The sequence below is a fragment of the Lissotriton helveticus genome, chromosome 1_2 (assembly GCF_964261635.1).
Source record: "Lissotriton helveticus chromosome 1_2, aLisHel1.1, whole genome shotgun sequence".
NCBI lineage: Eukaryota > Metazoa > Chordata > Amphibia > Caudata > Salamandridae > Lissotriton > Lissotriton helveticus.
In genome coordinates, this window is record NC_136058.1 from 409,981,464 (window position 1) to 410,002,766 (window position 21,303).

A 21,303-nucleotide genomic window follows, 5' to 3' on the forward strand; every position below is an offset into this window, starting at 1 on the left:
ACTTATCTTATGTGTGCCCCCTTTGAGCGCCTATATAATTGTCCTCTTTGCCTCCTTAGAAGACTGCTTTTTTGCTTGCCATCACCTCTGCTTGCAGGATGAGTGAGCTTCAGGCTTATCTTCCAGACCGCCCTTTCTTGCTGTCCATCCGAACAAAGTAGTCCTCCGTGTAAGCCCTCTTCTCTGCCCAAAGTGATTGCTTCTTTCCACATAGGTCTGACCATCAGATTACCTACCTTCTTCCCACCTCTGCTGTGTTTTTCTTTGCCAGGCGCACAACATATAGACTGTTCACACACTTTCTGTAGTATGCTTTGTTCTGGGCAGATAAACTCTAATCCCTACTCTACTTCTATCCTCGTGTTAGTACAGCCCGATGTAAACAGTAATTTTAATGTATTTAGATTTACATAACATTTACTACCCCATACGAACTTTGAAGCGCTTTTTCGGCGAGTAGCACACTACTCTAGGATCCAAAAATGATTAGTGGTGAATTAGTACAGGGAAATATAAAATGTATATGAGAGCTGGTCATGTTGGTCTGTTGGGTTAAAAAAGATTGTGGGGGGATAGAAGAGGGAAGGTTTTGCATTTATATAGCGCTTGCTACCCCTGATGAAGTGTTGAAGTGCTTTTCGGCGAGTAGCATGCTACTCCAGATCCCAAAAAGATGAATAGACAGATCAATTATGGTGGGGAGGTTGTTTTATTGTATACACACAACTGTACACAAATTGATAAAATTCCGTTGTAAAGTTGTATCCAAGAGGCAAGTATAGTCTCTGATAATAATGTATACAATACTGATAAGTTTTAAGTTGGCTTGCCATCAAGACTGATGCCCCGTAATGTTGATCCAAAGTCATCTGTGCTGGAGTATCTTAGACTCTTTTTGAATTGTACCATCTACCTTGTAGGTACTGTTATTTGTATCATGTCCACGTTGTAGGCAGACATAAACGCCTAAATTGTGCACTATTTATATTAAGCATAATAAGCATAATGTAAGTGAGCAGATGACAGTAATCACTGTACAAGCTGTATTAGGTGCTTAGAAGTAAAGTGACATAGAGGGCAATAAACACTCACTAAATCTTTTTTATTATTATTAACAGTCCTCATAAGAACATACAATTCAATACGATGTACAAATAGCCCATTGGGGAACAGTTCAGGCATCATCTGGAGATTACACATCCGAGAAACACAAGTGTCTTTCATGAATACAAATTGACTCCTCCTCCAAGGACTGCACTGTATTATTGACACGGGCAAAAAGGCAAACAAGCAGTCAAGAGGCGCATTGATTGTATACCCCCCACCTGACAGGATGGTGACAGACCCCAACCACCTGCAGGGGAAACGTGCCACCTCACTTAATAGCTGCCAGACGCTTTACTATGTAAGCAGACTGGTGGTTTACAACTGCGCCTACGTTGGGGCACCACATGTTTTTTCCAGCATAATCTGGTGTGCTCGCCCCTGTGTGGGATGACAGCAACCCCTGAAGACTGCACCGTTTTGTAGTCTGGGACAGTGCACCTTCCATGTAATTCTGAACTGGGCCTTTAAATACGGTACTATTTTGTGTGCCTATTTAATTCAGGTATACAAAGAATGTGGTACTACTTGTATACTAGGGTAGGACAAGGAAGATTGAATTTCTATGGTGGCAGAAATGTTTTTGTCAAAGTGCTTTATGCCCTAAATTCTCTCCCGTACCCTGAACATAATGAGATTACGTAGAATACACCTCTGCGTGCCTAATGCTGCCATTTGTATTTCAAGACCAGTGATTAATGTGGCTTTATCAAGTTTAAAGCCATTAGGCGTTTCCGACCTGTCTGATACTTGCATATGGAAAAGATGGGTCATTTGGAACCTAAAGATAGATAAACATATCCATAGGTCACGATTTAAGTCTGCATCTAATATAAAACTGTAAATTAGAAGAGGTGATAAGTCAGAAGTTAAAGGCAGCCGCTAATCGAGCTGCATTTGTACATAGGCCTTCCTATATTATGATATTTATTCCTGCTTAAGTCTTTAATTGTAATGAATACTTTAATACAAAGGCATGAAGTCATCGTCGAGCTGTTTAGATAATCCACCTGTCTCGCCACTTCTTCCCCACTGCATCCTTAACCAGTGGCCTAGCCAGTGTGCCTTGGGCCCCAAGGCAAGAAAGGAAATGTGACCCCTGCCCTCTGTTTGGACTGTAGAAAACAGCAATAATCATTGTTCTGTGGGCCCCTCAAGCCTCTCTTTGAACTGTGACAAACAGCAGATATCAGAGTTCAGTGGGTCTTTAAGGCATCTGGGAGCTGGTGCCACTGTACTTGCTGCTCCAATGGGAAGCCCTTAACAGCTTCTATTCTAGCCCCACTGTAGATCCGAAACAGCCAAGTACTGATCTGGCCATTTATGCAGGCATGCAGCCGCCTCTTCCTCTGAAGGGATTTAAGTTGCATGAAAGCAGCATGCGGGAAACAACCATTTTCTGAGGCAAAGTCAACCAACACCTCGTCTGTTCCAACCTGAATCCATTTAAAACCAGGGAGGAAAAAACGGTTCATCGTCATCCCTTGCTTATCAGAAGAGTAAAATAGATTCATCTAACATTACAGTTTACCAGATAAAGAATTGTGATTCTGTTTACAAATTAAAACTGGCATGCATATAGAAAGGGGAGCCTTTGGCCAAAATAGCCATTTTCCCTACCCATACTTTTAACACATCTTATACAAAAAAATGTTAACTACATTGTCATCTGGAAATAGTCATTAGCGCCTACTCATAAGTAAATGACATTTAGAATTCTCTTTCACTTCAAGCTTTCAAAAGTAAATTGATATAAAAGCAGTATTGAATTTTTTGACATTGTGTACTCTTACCAAAATTTAGAGTATCAATTTTATATGACACGCCATAGAAAAAAAGAGTTCTTTATATATACTAAACCTCCAGAAACATTTGATTAACCAGTTATAAAGTCACGTCTAGCTTAGTTATTTTATAGTCTTCTTTTTAAGAGAAATTATTTCACATTGTTACTGGATCTGCATGGCTAAACACTTATAAGGTCCCAAAGGCGAGACCTATTGGCTATGCCAATGCTTGTTATTGATTGAGTACAATGAGCAGCAGCACTTTGGATTAGGTCCCGAAGAAAGCCGCAAACACCTCTTTGGAGGGTTAATAGGCTGAAACATGTTGACCTCTTATTAACTTTCACTCTGCTGCCCCCACTACCCTGAGCTCGTTTTTGTGGTATTTCGTATACCATTCTCTATAACAAAACATACCTGAACTCCTCCCTCTCAGTGAGGGGGCTGTACCCTGTACTTTAACTAGGTATAATGGTGGGAGGAGGTTCTGAATGAGGAAGCATGCCAACTATGGTGGGTGAGGGAAATCTTCCCTTTAAAGGGATATTTCATCTTAGCTAGGTTTTCATTTGCAACAGTAATCCTCATAGACCCAAGGGTTTCTTGATTGTGGTGGAAATACATTTTTACCCCTTCATTGTACGTTTAAGCACAGACCATTGCTTGAAATGTTGTGATCAATGTAGGAAAAATACTCTGTGCACTGAGAAAATGTGTTAAAATAACGGAAAGTTGATAATTGCATTTAATACCTTCTCATACCTGGATTTATCTAGAAGAGAAGTCTGTTAATTCATGCAGATTTTTAATACCACAAGGTATAAGAAATTAGGGGATCTTTATCTGATATCTTTATCAGTAAATTATCTGAAATTATTGCACATATACTTTTGCAAGTATTATTTCTAAAGATAAAGGAAATTCTATATTTGTCTTTTCTAAACTAACTCCAGTGCGTTTAACTACAATAACCACCTCTCTCAAAGCAATATTGTGCTTGGTTTAGTGAGAAAGCTAAATGATCTAGGAGAAACCAGGACTGCGCGTCAGTATTTTTCTTAGGAAGCTTTAAGTTAGAGAGTGAAAACACTTTTTAGAATGCCCCAAAAATTGTGACAAAGATATTTCAGTATGTTTGACAAAAAGAATAGGTACATTTCATGACAATATGGAAATGGAAAATAAAATAATAGAAACAAATATTTACACCACATGACAAAAACATTAGAGACTACATTTCAACAATATATAGGAAATACTGAGGTTCATGTATTAATAATCCATTTGGTAAAACTGGGTGCTTGTGGAGTCAGCACACTACTGTGTCTGTGATTGCTTTTAAATAAAGGCATTTTTAATGCACCCCATTTTACTTTCAGATTCACAAATGTCCCCTTGGGTTACTACCTCCTGTTACTGTTTTTCAGCCCACGTATGGTTTCAAAGCTTAATACATACCTTAAGGATGTATTACGTATTCAGAAGGGACACTATTAACATTCCCCTTCCAAATTCTGAATTGTTAAATGGCTTAGTACATTTCAAAAAGCGGTTTAGCATTTGCAAACTCTGTGAAATACTGAACCAGTGGATTTTTTAACAATAAAACCCTTGGTACATGAGTCAATTGTTCTCAATTCCCTCCAAATTAAGTTTGCTAATAATGTTAGTTGAATGATAACCGGTGCACGTACCTATTTAGTGTTAGTGTTGCTTCAGATCAAATAAAAACAATCACACATAACTCTTACACAATGCTTAAAGACAGAATTTCTGACATCCAGCTTTAATGTTTTCTTAAATATATTTGCAAATGTTGTCACTTAAACAGGAAAGCATCTAAACCAGTCTCTGGACATAAAATAGGTTGTAATCATAATCTTTCGATACATTTTCTGAGTTCCAGGAACAATGTGTGTTATCTGTGTTTACTCTAAACCACTATAATAAACATTTTCAATGCTTTTATATTTGATCTGTTTGTACAGGTTTCTATTGCAGACAATAATCTAGATTTAGACCAAGGATCTATTCCACCCATGGCTTTTAAAACCTAATTATTATTGATCTCTTTTAGTGTTATTGCAACTAAAACTGGAATAGAACTGATCTGAGAGATGGACCTTCAAAGTCAATTTATTGAACAAACTATGGAGTTAAAATCTGAATAGATTAGTTCCACAAGCTTTGCCTGACCACTGTATTTTATTTACATCAATAGATTACTAATCAGCACATGTTGTCTAAGTACAATTCACTCATCTTCAATTTTTCACGGAGCTCATGCTGTGTCTGTGTGAATTCTTTTAAAATATGACATTTAAATGTCCAAAAGTTTAGGAATTCTAGTTTCAAGCCTGGTCAAACCTTAATGAATGCTATACCTAAAGATGCCCTTCTGTTCCTACATTTTATTGTGCACCATGATTCAGAAATGGCATGTTTTTGCTTTCGGAGGTAAAGTTCTAAACATATTTATTGTTGTTGCCATCTGAAACATGATCACTAATTGGGAAGATAACAACAAGTGGTCCTGTGATGCTTGCTGGAATGGGAAGTGTTTAATCAAAAGGTGGATTGAATTCAAGTTTAGGTGACAATTTTACAAAAGTGTATGGATTTTGTATATATTTAAAATTGTTGATCTCTAAAAAGGCTTAAATCAAAAAATCGAATTGAAATTCAAGTTTATCATTTTAATCCTATTGTTAGAAAAGATGTAATTTTGAACCCCATGAGGTGGGTCCTTTCAAGAAAGCATTCAGGTTGTAATCAAGTAATGCTGAGAAGGTTAAAATATTCAAATTGAATTCTAATTACACATGAAATGTTCATTGTTCAATATATCTCTCTTAGTATTTTAATGTGAGGACTTTATTGCTTAAGGAAAATAATTAGTATTTGTTTTTCTATATGTAGCAAGCATTACATTAATGAAACCACTGTATCCCACCTTCTTTCTTTCCTTTCCTGTTCTTTATGAATGTTTCTATTGTTGAACTTTAAAGACCGCCCGAAATTAAGAATTGTGCTGTTCCTAACTTTGCTAAGTTACAGTTTGTTGATTTTTATGTACACCTTTCGTCTCTTATGTGTATGGCAACTGATGTTCTGTTTTGCTTTAATAATCAGCTTATGTTTATTAGGTTTTATTATTCAATAAAATGTTTCAAACACAACAAATGGTAGTTGATATGTGTTTACAACTGCAGCATTTTTATTGTATGGGCACTTTCAAAGGGGCCAAAAATATTGTCTGCGGGTTGACGGAGTACCACATTGGCATCAGCAGGCAGAGTTTTGGGCAGGTGATTGGGGGTATATGTAAGGTTGGAGTAGGGGGAACAAAGCATGTACATTGTGTGGACTGTGACTCCTGGAGTTATTGTGAGGGATACTATGCTACCCTGTAAATGAATCCCCTAGTGATTATTATCAACAAACTTTATTCGGTTTTATGAAAGAAAACCATAAAAGTCATACATAAAATGATAAAACATTTTCCAAGTTACAGATTGACAAATATAATATGTACAAGTTAATCAAAACACAAGATAAAAATTCATGAAGTACAGTACAGAAGTTAATCGCTGCTTGACCTGAGTCTAACAGCGAACCATAAAAAGTTAAGCGTATGCAAAACAGTGTCATTAGAGAGCAGTTGTAAAAAGATAAGAGCTGGTCTCACCCTCCTAAAACCTGTTTTTTTGAGAATGGGAATAATAAATAACTTTCTAGGGACAGCATAAAAACTACAAAACATTATAAAGTGCATCATGTCCTGACAAGACTCACTGTTGCAGCTACAGGACATGAGGCACTGGCCTCTGTGGAAGACGCGAGGGTGTGCCATGTGGTAATGGAAGAGGTTGAGCCAAAACCGGGTCATTGAAAATGATTATGGATGCTTTTAAGCCCTAGAAGATAAGGTTCGCTGGTTGGTACGGTTTTTAACACGATGTACATACGCACACTAGGCTTACACAGCTCATTTCCCTCTCTATCACAGTGGCTTATTCCTAAAAAACACTCTTTGACCAGAGAAAAGTCACTCTTACATCTGCGCTCAGGGTTAGCGAATAGTTCCTACCTACCCTGGAGAGGCCAACTCTTATATACTGGAGCTATCGGATGCGTGAGACACAGTCAAGTGAAAGGCATTCCCGTAGGATTTCTTTGCGAAGTGTATTTGCTTGCTTAGCCCAAATATTAAGCCACAAAACCAGGGGACGGAAAGCCAGTACATTTTAGAGGAAAGGCATTCTCAACTCTTTGTGCACCACATAAAACAAAGTGCTTTGTGGGACAGAAAGCGCCATTTGGAGGAAAGAGTTCCCAGTACTTTGCACTGCTCCTACCCCAATGTGGCCCAAAATCTCACTCCCATAACTAACCTTTGAGATATATTTGTCTTCATATGTCTTCAAAAGAGCTCCATTGGCTTCCCTTCCCCTCTGCTGGTAAAGTTAAAAACAGCTGCAAAAGCTTTCACTAGATCCCCTTTCTTCCAAGTAAGCAAAGGGCACCAACTCAAGGAATCGTCAAACTCCCAAATAGGAGAAAACATTGGTCTTCGGTATTGATGAAAGTCAGAGTTTAATAGTGAACTGCTTAGCTTTACGAGGTCCCACCTGCATAATGAACGACTTGGCATGATGAAACAACAGATCCAAGTCCTCCATAAAAAGGGCAAAAGAATTCAGAAGAAGTTGTAGGCCCCTAGCTGTCCTTGCCAAGAGGATTGCGTTGTCCGCGTATAGGACTGGCAGGCTATGCTTGCCTACCTGGGGACAATCCGCATTTGTGGCCAAAAGGGCTTTCTCTAAGCAATTAATAGATAGGTTAAAAAGAAAGGGTGCTAAAATGCACCCCTGATGCACCCCTCTCTTGATGTCAAGCTGACTGGTCACTTTCAGGTCCTTTGAATAGCGGACAACCGCAGTTTAATTACGGTGAATAAAATGAAATAAAAGGCGGATATGGCGAGTGGACCTCTTACGGTGCGAAAATCATAAGCATCGTTCATTCGGACATAATTGTCGATCTGGGATGGCATTTACTGATGCTTCCTGCTCTTAACCTATTGTCAACAAGCAGCGACATACACAGATAAGGAGGCTTCCGTTTGATATTCAGTACTGACGAATACACTACATCTTATACCCAGCCACCATAAGGCTGGGACGGAATTATAACCAGTCAGAAGGCTTATTGACAATCTTCGATATTTGCAAGCCCTGAAGAAGTCATGGGTATTCCCAGTACGACGAAACAAGTGTTGGCGTGAAGTATTCCAAGATACCACACATTAAAGTCCTTTGGAACCATCTATTTTGTTATTATTACGATATAACTGTACATGCAAACTGTATATCAATATTTTATATTGGTGTGATAGAGATTTGTAGAAATTGCTAATGATCCATGATCATATCTGGGGTAATTTGGATGATTAACCCTACTCTAGGCACCCAATACAAATATATTACTGCAGAACTACCACCTGAATAACGTGAAGCGCCACAGCTATCCAGGACATAATCATCCTACTTTGTACATAGTGAATAAAATGATGTTACTGTCAATGCCAATGGAGGACATCAACTGCCACAGCTTGGACCTATTGACACAGTTGAATGCTGAGGACAGGTCCATGAAGGCTAGGTATATGGGGCTGGAACGAGCCACAGTGTATTTGTTCAGAACCATGTGCAGGTTTAAACACTGTTCCACAGTGGAACGACCTGGGCGAATGCTGTTTTGGATATCGGATAAAAAGTTATTTTCATCAACCCATGATGCAAGTGTGTCAAGTACCATGTGGCCGACAACCTTCACCACAGAGTCCAGCAGAGAAATGGGCCTATAACAGTAGGTACTGTCCCGTTATCCCTTTTTAAATGCTGGTACTATAATCGATAAAGCCCAAGAATCTGTGCGGCCAATCTGGACTGCAGTATTGATGACAGCTGTGAGGACAGGCACCCAGGTTTTTAAGTGGGCGATGTAGAGATCTGGTGGGATCCCATCTGGCACAGGGGCCTTGTTTATAGATAGACCCAGACTACCGGCACTCACCTCTTGCGTGGTGAAAATAAGTTCCGACTTGCCTTCCACCCTTTCCTGCCCCTCAATTGGAGGGGTATCCGACTGGTAGATACCCTCGAAATGATGTACCCAATCGTCCTCTGTGATTTGGGCATCCAGTAAGTTAGCATTATTTCCAGATAGAAATGGGCTATTAATAATGCCCCAGAACTTTGAGCTATTACGCAGTGTACCGGCCTCCACTAAATCGATCCAGGCCTCCTCCTTCAGGACAGACTCGCGAGTTGCTAGAGCAGTCTTATATCCTCTTCGTAGGCCTTTGACCGCCACCCGGTCTCGGGGTTTAACACCCAAGGCATGTCTCAGGTTCATGGAAGCGTGGGAGCACGCGAGTCAATCCATCATGGACCTGGTTGCTAACGGGCCCCGTAGAAACTTCCCTATGACAGTAGACATGGATCCAAATGCACCCATGATGTCCAGAGCACTTGCCTCATTGTCGAGGCAGGTGGCTAACTCGCTGCGACACCGAGTTAAAAGGGACTCGTGGAGTAGCTCTGGGACAATACACCCTCACTTTACGCTCCTTCCCGCTTCCACCTCTTTAAGGGGGACACCAGCCCCCCCGCCCACCTTGGTGTGTCCGTGTGTTCGGGTCTAGCCTGTTAAGACACAAATGGGGTTGTGGTCACTACATTCACTCGCCTGCACAGAAAAATCGGTAACCAGAGAGTAAAAGGGAATAGATACAAAGGTGAAATCAATAAAGGTCTCACACCCTCTCCCCGGAGGCATCTTATTCATTACAGATGTTAAATCAATTTCAAGCAAGATGGAGTTAAGCTCAATACCCTGGGGAGTATTTTCCATGTGTAAGCCTGCTTGTCGTGCACAGCCCATAGCTTCCACTCCTCCTTTCCTGATGTCCCCACACATATGAGTGTTAAAATCCCCTGTTAAAAGTTTTTTTGTGATAACTCTGACCCTTCAAGATGCTATCCTGATGTACAGACCCCAGCAGAGTTATATTGCCCTCATCGGGTGTGTAACTCCCGCGTTGTAAACGTTTATCCAGAAGTAGCTTTCTCTTTCCACTGGACAACAACATCACATTTAAATTGGGAGAGACATATAGAGCCAAAAGTAGGTAGCCTAATTTGGTTGGTATCGGCCGAAATTACCGAATTTCGGTCGTTACCGACCGGAATTAGGCTACTGAGCTGTAGGTGGCCCAAATTGCTAATTCGGTAATTTACAGATTCGATATTTTAAGGAATCGGTAAATTACCGATTCCTTAAAATACCGAATTGGTAAATTACCGAATTAGCAATGTAGGGAGCACTCAAATGAGTGCTTTCCCCTATTTGAGATTCGTTATTTACCACCAACTACAAGTTGGTGGTAAATAATGAAAACCTTTGAAAAAGCATATTTTTTGCTTTTCCAACAGTGCCATGTTGCAGGCATACATACCCGTAGGGCATATATGTCTGCAACAGGTGCACACATACACAATTGAGGGGTGCAACAGGGTGTCAAAGTGACACCCTGCCACCCTTCAATGTTTCCCCCTTTTACCGAATGAGTATTTACCGATTCGGTAATTGGCATTCAGGAATGAATGGCAATTACCGAATCGGTAAATACCGATTCGGTAATTACCGACACTTACTTTAAAATACAAATTACCTACATCCCATTTACCAATTCTTGAATACCGAATCGGTATGATTCGGTATTTAAGAGTAGGTTAATCGAGATTACCTACATCTGGCCCATAGTGAGGTAGTGTAAGAAACTGGCTCTGTATACTGCACCAAAGTGAGGTGTAGTGTGTATAGAGTCCAAGGGTCTCCAGAGGTAGGCAGAGGTTAAAGTTAGATAGAACCTTACTCTCTAAAGTGGTAGCTTGGTCGAGCAGTAAGGCAGTATCAGAGGACAGTGTTAAGCATTTGATGTACACACTCAGTCAGAAAATGAATTCACACACTCAAGAACTGAACTCGAGGCCAATTGTTTTTGTATAAAAAAATATACTGTTGTTTTATTTCTAGAACCAAGCAAGCCTGGCACAGGTAAGCATAAAAATACTTTGCAGTAATAATTTACTTGTATGAACACAGTTCAAGTATGCAGTAGAAATTGTACTTTGTTTGATTTACAGGGGAGCAGTAGTATCTAACACCTAGCAAATACAGTACATTGAAATGAATAGGCTTTTTCAGTAAATTGCAGGTAAGTTACTTTTTACGTTACTTTTCTAACTCAGTGCTGGATACCTAGATTCAGAACTGGGACATTTCTTAGAAACAGGTAAGTAATTACGTAAGGTAACCGGGGCTGCTGCTGACTTAACTGCCCTCTGTTTTTAAAGCATAATTTGTTTTTCTTTCGTTGCGCCTACCGTTTTAGCAGACTGCTGCATTTTAAGGCTCCCCACTCATTCATATACCAGGCTCGAACCGGACTGGAATCGCTAACGCGGGGCTCGGCTTCTTTCACCGACCCGCCTGAAGAGTAGCGTTCCAGTTCCTGGGCTCGCCTTGCAGCTCCTCCCCCAGCCTGTACATAAGCAGTGATGCACCGACCGCGCAGTGGGCGGGCACAGCGGGCGCGCCGGTGGCGCGCCAAAGGCAAGCCCGTCTGTGCCCGTCAGCGCCCGGATTGCGCCTTGCGCCTTATCCCCTGGTCCCCCCTCTACAACAACTTAAACCAAAGACTGCCTCATAAAAATTAACACAGGGATGTGTAACTGTCAGGTAAGCTGACAGGGTCTGGTAGCGATATTGCTCGGAATGGAGAACCTTGGCAGAGGCCAAACACCATGCTGCGAAACTGCGGGGATTCTCCCTTTCCGAACAATCCAAAGGGCTACACTAAGTCCGTGAGGGAGAATAACAGGGCAATCAGCTGCCTGCTACTCAATATAAGATCGATGGTCAAACACAAATACCAACTTGAGTGTCTAATACAGACAGAAGACCCGGATGTATTATTTCTCACAGAGACTTGGGCTAATGACAGGAGCGCCCCAGATTGGAATATCGCCGTGCCCTCAGGCTACACAGTTGCAAACATCAACCGAGCCGATGGCAGAGGAGGTGGCCTAGCCATAATCTATAGATCTGCCCACACGCTGCAGGCTTCTCCCCATATCCTTGAGGGTGCAGAGGCAATGAGCTTTACTCTTAAGTTAGCTAATACCTCCTCATTCTCTGGCCTACTAATTTATAGGCCCCCTGGCCCGAGAGCCTCCTTTTTAGCGGCAATCCACACCTACCTTGAAAATTCTCTTGATCACGACTATCACACCATTCTGGGAGATTTTAACTTTCATTTGGAGGACACAAACAATGCAGAGACGGTCAATCTCCTTGACATTCTCTCTTGTCATGATCTCAAACTAATAGTCAACGAACCCACCCACCAGGCTGGCCACACTCTGGACGGCATTTGCACCAACATGCCCTATGCCGCAATAAACAAGGTAACACCAGTGCCATGGTCTGATCACTTTGTCGTGTTTTTTACCATTTCGCTCATCACTTCCCCTCATAGAAGGGAACTTAGGTCCCCCCTAGGAAATATCGGGCCTGGAAATTAGTCACCAGGTTGGACCTATTGGGTGCTCTTGAGGATAGAGTAGTGACCTGCCCAGATGCAAACCAGGCGGCTATGGCTCTCCAAGCCAGCCTTCTAAATACCGCCAACCTGGTAGCACCGGAGAAGGTTTTTAGAGTGAGGCAAAAATGGGTGTCTGCCCCGTGGTATTCACCCGATTTAAAAACCACTAAAATTAAATGCAGACAGCAAGAGCGGGTATGGAGAGTAAACTATGATCCTGCCCAGAAGAAAATGTACTGTGCGGCACTAGAGGACTACAAGAAGCTAATCATTCAGGCCAAAACCTCTTATTATTCTAGGAAGATTCAAGATGCCGCCTACTCTAGCAGAGAACTATTCTCCACCGTCAACTCTCTACTGAGCTGCCCCCGCGGTGTGAGCTTTACACCAGATCAATTATTTACGGACAAGATGGCGTCCTATTTCCAGAACAAGGTCCAATCCGTCTATAATGATCCGGCTAGAGCAGCGGAAAATTCACAGGATGAGCTGAGCAGGCACAATGGTACCTGTAAAGTACAAAGTGTCCTGTCAATGTTCTCCCCTCTGGATGTGAACGCGCTGACTGATATACTGCTGGCTACTAAGTCAGGCTCTACTTTGGACCCTTGTCCACCTTTTGTACTCCACTTGGCACCGGCAGAGATAAGCGGTTTACTACTGCCGGTATTGAATCAGGCTTTGAACTCTGGAATCTTTCCACTAGCCTGGAAAAAGGCTTGTATACGGCCACTGCTTAAGAAGCCAATGTTAGACCCCTCTGATGAGAAAAGCTATCGTCCAATCTCCTGCCTGCCGCTGCCTGCTAAGCTAGTGGAGACAGCCATGAACAGAGAGTTATCTTTCTATCTGGAGACATGGCATATTCTCGACAGCACCCAGCATGGCTTCCGTGCGAATTATTCCACAGAAACCGCTCTACTGATGGCAGCTGAAGAAATACGGAAGGGGATGGATGAGGGAGACAGGGTCACTTTGGTTCTGCTGGATCTCATGGCGGCCTTTGACACCGTAAATCACGAGGTACTCATCCAACGGCTGCAGGATATCGGTGTCAAGGGCCTAGCGTTAGATCTCCTCTCTTCCTTCTTGTCTGATAGGGAACAAACCATCTTCTGGAACGGACTTCAGTCAGACACATTTTTCCTCCCAGGTGGTGTCCCCCAGGGTTCAGCGTTATCTCCCACCCTGTTTAACATCTATGTATCCCCCCTGGCCAAGCTAATAAAGAATCTGGGCTTTAAGCTGGTGTCATACGCTGATGACACTCAGCTGATCGTCTCCGTGCCCCATTCTGTGGAATCCATGACTGCTGACTTCGCTGGCTGTATGTCCCAAGTCATGCAATGGATGAACTCAAATTTCTTAAAATTAAACACTGAAAAGACGGAAGTCCTAGAGTTTGGACAGAAAGAGTCTATCTAGAATCAAAATTGGTGGCCCATATCGGCAGGAATCTGTCCGGTGCCAGTGACTAAAGCAAGAATCCTGGGGTTTATCTTTGATAAAGATCTGTCATGGAAGCCCCAGGTGAATCAGGTGGTTTCTGCCTGTTTTTTCATGCTTAAGGGGCTGAGAAAGATCCTGCCGTTTATTCCTTACCATCTCAGGAAAACGGTTATCATCGCCACCATTCTTTCCAGGCTAGACTATGGAAATGCCCTCAATTTAGGAGCAGGGTGTGCTCAACTGTGTGGGTTTAATGTGCTGAGAAGTTTGATACCAAACTTCCCAGTCTTCAGTGTAGCCATTATGGTGCTGTGGAGTTCGTAATGACAAACTCCCAGCACCATATACTCTTAATGGCAGCACTGCACTGCACTCTTTTTAAATATACCCGTAAATTGAAGCTACAGAAATATTTCATATGTAATAAATTCCAGCCCAAAGCAAATATGACATCAACCACCGACTTGTTACCTGGCTTTAATGTTAATGATTTAGAACTGATTCAGGATGTGGAAGCACTGCGCAATGAAATCCCCAGCTCTGGCTTGTCAGAAGAACATTTGGTTTTAAGCACTCCAGGTAACACCAAATTTAAACCCAAATCTACCTTCACTCCATTAATGTTGCATAATAACCTCGATATTTTTCATGAACTGGCCATCACAGGAATTAAAAACCTTTATGCAACAACACTGAGAGAAAAGCGCAAATATTCTGCACAAAACAACTGCTATGCAAAATTGGTAAAAAAACTACAGGCGGATAATAACATCATAATCCGCCTATCAGACAAAGGGGTAATGTTTTATGGCCACGCTCTCTATACATGGAGGAGGCTTACCTTCAGTTGAATGACTCTCACTGTTATACACGGTGTGATGTTATTACTGTTGGAGAAGCTCAAGCGGATTTCTACGCTCAACTGTTGGCTTGGAGAAGCTCGGGTTTACTAAGCCAAAATTAAATTCCTCAAAAATGAACATCCAGTAATTCCCGTGTTCTACCTTATTCCCAAAGTCCACGAGAACTCTGAGAAACCCCCAGGCAGACCCATCATCTCTGCACGCAGTTGACTCTTGGAAAACACCACCATGTATATTGATTCTTTCCTCCAGGAGTTTGTCAATGCTTTGCCATCCTATGTACTGGATTCTGGTGACTTTTTGAGGAAACTAGATTGTGTAGTATGGGACTCAGATTGTTGGCTAATAACGATGGATGTGTCATCCTTATATAGTAGCATCCACCACCTTGACAGTCTGAGGGCTATTCAACATTATTTTGGAAGTAGACCTATCCAAATGTCTAGGCATAACAGGATGTTGCTAGCCATGATCTCCTACTGTTTGCTCAATAACTTTTTCATGTTCAGCAACCAGTATTTTCAACAGATCAGGGGTGTAGCTATGGGGGCCTGCTTTTCTCCCAGTTATGCCTGTTTGCATATGGGCTACTGGGAGGAGCAGGTCCTCCATGGCACCTATCACAATATTTTTGTTGAACATGTGGTGCATTGGTACCGATATATTGATGACATATTTTTAATATGGCGAGGTGCAAAACAGAAGGCTTTGGATTTTATTGACTTGATCAACATCAATGCACTGAACCTTGTTTTTACATCCAACATTAGCCAGGAACATGTCTGTTTTTAGATGTAGAAATTGTTGCTAAAAATAACAAACTAGAGACAGTACTTTACAGGAAACCTACGGCAGGCAACACAGTGCTGCATGCCAAGAGCCATCACCCAGCTCATCTGATATGCAGTATCCCTTATGGGGAGATGCTGCATGTCAGAAGCATTTGCAGCACTGATTTTGAATGCCAGCAAGCTCAGGAGGCCAGCAAAGCATGGTTTTTAGCTAGAGCATATACTGCTACAGTAGTAGACACTACTATCAGGAAGGCCAACCTCATCCCTACGAAAGAGGCCCTGCTATATGAAACTCCGGCAGCAGACCCAAACACAACCATCCAGCCAGCTAGACTCACATTGACATATAATAGACAGCATCAAGCTCTCCATAAGATCATCAATAAAAACTGGAGCTTAGTGTGCAATGACTCTGTCATTGGGGACCTGATGACAATCAAGCCGGAAATCTCGTTCAGGAAAGCACACTCAAAGAGCGATGCTCTGGTCAAGTCTAGTCTGAGGTTGTTGCCAACACAACATGGTTGCAGGCCAGTAAGCGCTTCAGGAAATGCTCTATTTGTAAAGCCTGTAAACATGGGGTTAGCAGAACTGATTACAACAATCTTTTTTCTGACACTCCACGATTCATCCACAGACAGCTGACGTGCATAACTGAATTTGCGGTTTATGTGCTGGAGTGTCAGTCTGGCCTGCAATATGTTGGTAGTACCAAATTGCAGGTCCACAAACGGGTACTCCAGCACATCAGGGCAATCAACACTAGTGATGCCGCTTATCCGGTTGCACGTCATTTCAAAGAACATCATGAAAATAAAAGTCAGCTGTTAAAGTACTTTGTTATAGATGCTGTTTCCCCCCTTAGAAGGGAAGGAAACCGTGAGGCCATCTTACGCGCACTAGAAACTAGGTACATTGTGGAATTAGACTGCAAGACAGCTCTAGGCCTGAACTCTAGTGAAGATTTTTATACTTGTCTCTAGTTTAAATCCCTAGCAGAGAAGCACCATTGTGAGCTGAATGTAACTGGAAATTCCCCATTGTTTGATAACCACCTGACATTGGGATGGGCAATGGTGCTCCCTCATTTCTCCCGCAGATCACATTGTTTTTATTATACCTGTTTACATGTCTTATTTCAAAAGAGTTTCTTTTTTCACGTTTTTATTAAATTTGCACATTTCTGCACTAAATCACTTTGTTTGCACTAAAGTACCAGACAGGCGCAGTCGCCCAAAATACCTTGGATTTGGGGCACTGGTAGAACAAATTAACCCACTTGGGTTCTATTCTTGTATTTGCTCTATTTTGCACATCTGCATTACATTTGCACATATAGGAAATGTTTTAAAAAAATGAATTTATTCATTAATATTTCCAATTGTTTAGTCTTTTAAAAATGCTTATAAGCCTTTTTTAATAATGACTGGTTTTATTGTGCAATTTTTACTTATAAATATTGGGTTTTTTAATACATCTGTGAACCTGTAAGTATTTTGTCAGTGCCCATGCTGCTGGTTTTAGTGACAACCAATCACGTGTTGGCTCTCTTGCACTTTGCACTTTAAATGTTGTTTGCTTCTCATTGGCCGTTATGTGACCAAGGCCTCTTTGTAGGCTGAAACGTTATGCGGGCAGGCTGCTGAAAAGCTAAAATAAAAATTCTCACCTGCATGTTTGGGTTGGCTCTCGTTTCTTTTCATGTGGAGTCCCGGGCACGAGGGTATGGCGGGAGTGGTGGAACGAGTATTCAGGTATATAGGTATGTGTATATATATATATATATATATATATATATATATATATATATATATTAACAAACAAATTGTCCTGTCGCAGCGGGAGCTCAATCCAGTTGGTGCCCGCAATGAGACCAGGACAGTGTCTCAAGTAGTTGCAATACAACAAAGAAATCGCGGCACACTTCTTGATGATTCACGCTGTTATTTTATTCACAAACGTGAGGTAACAACTCCTACGCGTTTCGAACCGTAGTTCCTGATCACGGTAGTGTAAGTGATTAGTCCCTCTACTATTTCCACATTTATACCACTACATGCCCTGAATACTATCTGGGGCATGCTGGGACTTGTAGTTTTCAAGATTCAACAGTTTTTGCATTTTTATTTATGCATTACACAGATTTGGTTAACACATTAGCGAGGATTCTTTTCGGTTACAACACTAACAAAAGCGTCCCCTAGTTTAACAGAGGCTTTTGCGCTTTTATAACGCACCTAACTCTCAAGTGCGTGTAAAATCAGGACTCGTTATACATGAATCTTGATTTATGTGTGTAACTTAAGACATTGTGTCAATTCTCAATTTAGGGCTGAGTGCCCTACGTCCCCGCTAAGAGTTAAAACCTCTCTGCTGTGTATTTGTAAACACGTTAGCTGTCCTATGTCCATTGTGCTGACTCAGGTAAGTTTTTGGGAAACAATCTATCTCTTTTCCTATCATTAGGGATTCATATTCTCCAATGTAACATTTATAAATGTTTGCAAAATTGTCAAATTATAAGTGTACATGAAGTTCTTCATCGGCGTTTAGGCCAGCCGGCTGCTTGGTTCTGAATCTAATAATTAGCTTAGACTCCAAACGTCTTAATTTTTGAATGCGGTTACCCCCTCTGTCATGTTGTTGAATACTTGCAAGTCCAAAGTACTTTATATCAAGCCACGTTTTTGTTTCATGGTTTGCCATATGTTTGGCAATGGCATATGAATTGTCACCATTCTGAATTGCACGAATGTGTTGAAGTATTCTCGTTTTGAGGGAACAAGTGGTGCTTCCAATATAAGATTTTCCACAAAAGCATTGCAGCATATAGACTACAAACGTCGATTCGCAGGTTATGCTTGTTCTGATTATGAAGTTCTTTCCTTCAGGATCCTTCAAGTTTTTGATATTGCGTCCAATCTTGCAGGCCTTGCAGACTTGGCATTTGCTGAATCCTCGTTTCCTTACGTCCAGCCAAGATTCTGATTTCTTAATTTCAAAATGACGTTGGGTTAATTGATCTCCCAGATTGGGTGCCCTTTTATGTGAGATCAGAGGATGATCGCCTATTGACAAGAACGCTTCAAACAGAGAGGATATAAAACAACTGACCTCAAAGTATGCGAAACAAAAGCAAGACTGAAAACAAGAGAAGACACACTCATCAAGAAAACTCTCTTAACGGATGTAACTATAGAAAAATAGTCACAAACATCTAAGACAAAAGATGAACAGCCAAGAATGGTAATAACCTTCAGCAAAGAAAGCTACCGAATTCAAAAAGTATTGATGAAATATTGGCATATCTTGCGCAAAGATCCGAACCGCATTCAAAAATTAAGACGTTTGGAGTCTAAGCTAATTATTAGATTCAGAACCAAGCAGCCGGCTGGCCTAAACGCCGATGAAGAACTTCATGTACACTTATAATTTGACAATTTTGCAAACATTTATAAATGTTACATTGGAGAATATGAATCCCTAATGATAGGAAAAGAGATAGATTGTTTCCCAAAAACTTACCTGAGTCAGCACAATGGACATAGGACAGCTAACATGTTTACAAATACACAGCAGAGAGGTTTTAACTCTTAGCAGGGACGTAGGGCACTCAGCCCTAAATTGAGAATTGACACAATGTCCTAAGTTACACACATAAATCAAGATTCATGTATAACGAGTCCTGATTTTACACGCTCTTGAGAGTTAGGTGCGTTATAAAAGCGCAAAAGCCTCTGTTAAACTAGGGGACGCTTTTGTTAGTGTTGTAACCGAAAAGAATCCTCGCTAATGTGTTAACCAAATCTGTGTAATGCATAAATAAAAATACAAAAACTGTTGAATCTTGAAAACTACAAGTCCCAGCATGCCCCAGATAGTATTCAGGGCATGTAGTGGTATAAATGTGGAAATAGTAGAGGGACTAATCACTTACACTACCGTGATCAGGAACTACGGTTCGAAACGCGTAGGAGTTGTTACCTCACGTTTGTGAATAAAATAACAGCGTGAATCATCAAGAAGTGTGCCGCGATTTCTTTGTTGTATTGCATATATATATATATATATATATTACCTACTGGCGGTCGCCAGTAGGTATATATAGTTAGGATTTTTTCTCTATGGGATTTTAGAAAATTCTATGTCTAATAACTTTGGCGTTTGTGGACGGAATTGGCTGAAATTTTCAGGAAAATGGCACATTTTGTTTCTGAGCAGCCCTTGAAAATTTGGGGGGGGTTCGTCGAGGGGGGGGCTGAGAAAAAAGGGGGGTCCCAAAACGTGTTTTTAACATTGAGTTTTCCATAGGGCGGTTGGCCTCACTTTTAGCCCGAACGGCTGAATGGATTTGCACGAAACTTGGCAAAATTGTAGGGACTGGTAGCCCGATGTGCCTTTTGTAGGTCTCAATATATGTGCTACAGTGGATTTTGAGAAATTAACGTTTAAAAAAAGATATATATCTGTAACAGCGGACCGGGCAGCGCTCCAGGACGCGTACTTTTCGCGCAACGGAGTTTTGTGAAGCGAAGCTGATTGGTTCTCCGGCGTCTGTCAACATTCCAAACAGTCCGTAGCGGCCGCCATCTTGTCTCTCGGTAGGATCGAGAGACAAGAGGAGGCCAAAGCGAAGGGGCAAATGACCATAAGGGGGAATAGTAGATCCTCGCTGACCCCCTACGTTTGATGTGGAGGTTTTAAAAGGGCCCCGCGGGGCAAAAAAAAAATAATAATAATAATCGAACGGCTGAATGGATTTGCACGAAACTTGGCAAAATATTAGGGGCTGGTAGCCCGATGTGCCTTTGCTAGGTCTCAATATATGTGCTCCAGTGGATTTTGAGAAATTAACGTTCAAAAAAAGATATATATCTGTAACAGCGCTCCGCTTCGCGTACTTTTCGCGTTACGGAGCTTTGCGAAGCTGATTGGTTCTCCGGCGTCTGTCAACATTCCAAACAGTCCGTAGCGGCCGCCATCTTGTCTCTCGGTAGGATTGAGAGACAAGAGGAGGCCAAAGCGAAGGGAGAAATGACCATAAGGGGGCATAGTAGATCCTTCCTGACCTCTTAGGTTTGATGTACCATTTTGCCAAGTTTGGTGTAATTCCGTTCAGCCATTCAGGCTGTAGACGTATGTAAATGTCCTATGGAAAATTGCATGGGGAAAACACATTTGAAAGTGTTGAAATTTAGAACCAATTAAAATGTTAGTTTGGTTTTGTATTTGTGTGTGATGAAAGTTAATTGGTTATGTATATATTTCAAATAAGAGGAAACCACAGCCATTTTGTGATACTACTGTCTGAGGTACATTTGTGAGGAATTTTTGGTGGTGAATTTCTGGTGTTTGATTTACACAGTACTAACACTTCTCCTACTTTTAAAAAGGTGAGTTGTTAATTTGTAAGGGGAACTATGTTGTACACTTGAAGATAATTTGAAAAATGTTTTCTGTTATTTATTTGCAGTCCTTCTGTTATACTAAATGCTTGATAAAGTTAGTTTTATATTATGTATTACTAAAAACGATAAATGAAATTGATTATTTTTTTCTGCAATTTACAGCAAGCAATTTCAAAATAAAATGGCTCACAATGAAGAGACCGTGGCAATTTCTTTTGAATTGTC